The 2,348-nt window shown below is 51.6% G+C and overlaps 1 long non-coding RNA gene across 1 annotated transcript; it reads right to left on the bottom strand.

Moving 5' to 3' along the window:
• Window positions 1-318: 318 nt before the first annotated feature.
• LOC132531474 (uncharacterized) lies at window positions 319-1,951 on the bottom strand. Its single transcript, XR_009544112.1, has 3 exons — window positions 1,802-1,951; window positions 749-836; window positions 319-662 (listed from the first exon to the last, which is right to left on the bottom strand). It is a non-coding gene; the product is annotated as an uncharacterized LOC132531474 (long non-coding RNA).
• Between the last annotated feature and the right edge of the window lie 397 nt (window positions 1,952-2,348).

The raw sequence follows: 2,348 nt of genomic DNA, 5'->3' as shown, positions 1-2,348 counted from the left end.
CACCGCGCCACCAGGGAAGCCCTCTTCCAGCTTTTAAGTCTGCTCTTCTGAAGGAGATAACGTAAGGTCCAGGGCAGAAAACCCTTCTCCCTTTCCTCATCCTTATTACCTTCCTCCTACCATGCGCCAAATATTTGAGTGGTTGAATGCATGTGTTCAGGTATTAGAAGAGAATAATTCTAGTGTCTTTTCTTCCCTCGGTCACTAGGGAAAACAAAACAAAACAAAACAAAAAACTTCGCTGACACCTGTAACACAACACCGTTTTAATTTTTTAGTTTTTCTCAGTTTAGGGGAAGAAAATGTTTTCCTCCACCCTCCTAGGGTCCCTGGTTGGGCCTAAAAATTAAACTGACAAAAATAGATTAATGCAAGAAAAGCATACTAATTCATATTGTTTTACATGATACAGGAGCCTTCATAAGGAAATGAAGACCCAAATAAATGGCAAAACTTATTAGCTTTTATATTGGGTTGAACAAAGAGAAGCAATTGTGGACAAGTGACTTAACAATGTGGGGAGGCTAAAGGAAGATAAGAACTATTTTAACAAGGTCTGTTTGTTTAGAATTCTCTTGGTCTTATCTTCTCTCCTTGATGATAAGAACGGTACTTTCCTTCTGATATTAGGGAGGACATCTTTCATATAGGAATTTCATCTTCTGCTTTTAAGAAAAAGAAGGAAGGTCATTATTTTTCTTGTATTTGATGTTTTCCAAGTGCCCCCAACTCAAAATAGTCAATATACCAAAGCAGCGTCCCCTGGGGTGATACACCCTGCACCACTTCATCGGCATACTCAGCATTTCTCAACAGTCCCAGGAGGTAGGTACTAGCTGGAGGGTGAGAAAACAGAGTGGTTACCACCTTACACAAGGCACAAAGAAACTCTTAAATCTCAATCCAGTGCCTTTTCTGGTGTACTGATGATAGCTGCACAGGTTTTCTCTTTTAAAGAAAGGGTGGTATCCAAAAAGATGAAAGAGATTTACTTTCAGAATTGGAAGGTACAGAGCATTATGCAAGACTCTGTAGCTATTACCTCTGGCATGTCTGAGGAGACTGTGGGCAGTGAGCAAGGGGAGGAGAGGCCTGAGTTCCAGGGAGTGAGGACTGGCCCCAAGTGTCCCCCTCATCAATGATCTTCCTTCAAATATACACGCAGGATACACACACTACCAAGGGGGCCAGCTTTGAGAGATAGTTTTGATAAAAACCATCCCAGAGTCCCATGACTGGCACTGGGCACCACTTAGAGTTCAAAGAAATAAGGAAAGATGAGCACACTAAAGAGGCTGGGATGAAAAAATGGAGATTAGCTAAACTGGAATGAAAGTGTGGGTGGGGAAGAGGTAGAGGGTGAAGACGGCATCAAGGTGGGGTGGAAAGATCACATTCTTGGGCTTGAAGTGCAAGGATAACAGCGATTAGATAGAGAAAGAGGGCTGGGGCAGAAGGTGAGTGGCACCGTTATGAAGGCGCAGCCCTAGGATAGAAGGAGGCTCTAGGGCCGCCCCCTGGGGGCATCTTGTTACCAGGTGCACTTAAATTTCTGTGGCTTAAAACAGGCGCCTACGCTCTGGCTTCACGAAACGACCCTACGGCAAATGCCGAGGTGTTCAGGGTGACCTTGGTGATTCTTTCAGATTATCCGTCCTCGCTCACTCCCAGACGTGTACTGCTAATAAGGCTCTTCTGGAATTCTAGGTTATTCCATGGCCTTCCAAGAAGCTTCTCCCCCTATCCTTTCCCTACCAATGTTTGGAAGCACAGAAAAAGCAGCCTGCAGACTCCCATTTACCTGGACACCCTGAGTGACACCGCTATCGCTGCCCCTCTCGGGGGCTGGGCTATTCTGCACGGTCCAGGGCTTGCTTGGGGCCTGCGGCATCCCGGGGGCGGTGTGCGGCCAGTGGGTGTCCTGGGGCGGGCTTCTGGGCCTCGGCAGCGCGGGAGGAGGCAGCGGCGACGCTGGCTGACAGGCTGATGATGCCCGGTGCCCGCAGCCGATGGGAGGCAGCGTGAGCCCGAGAGAACCCGGAGCAGCCGTGGTGGCAGCGCTGGAGCGCAGCCTCCTCCCGCTCCCACAATGCACAGGGCGAGGGCGGCGGCGGCGGCGGCAGCAGCATCACCGGCTGTAGGGTTGGCAGCGGCGGCGACCCCGAGGACCCCGGGCACGCCGAGCGCGCGACACTGCTCGTGGCGAACCCGGGAGTGATGGCGAGGCCCCCGCTGGCCGCCCGCGGCTGAGACGCCCCACCCCACCCCGCCCCGCCCGGAGCGGCCCGCCCCGCCTGGCCCTGCCCTGCTCCCTGCCGGCCGCAGCCCCGGCGTTTCCTAGTCGGCGC

Source organism: Lagenorhynchus albirostris, chromosome 1, assembly GCF_949774975.1.
Source record: "Lagenorhynchus albirostris chromosome 1, mLagAlb1.1, whole genome shotgun sequence".
Taxonomy (NCBI): Eukaryota; Metazoa; Chordata; class Mammalia; order Artiodactyla; family Delphinidae; genus Lagenorhynchus; species Lagenorhynchus albirostris.
This window is presented reverse-complemented; position numbering and strand designations above follow the sequence as displayed.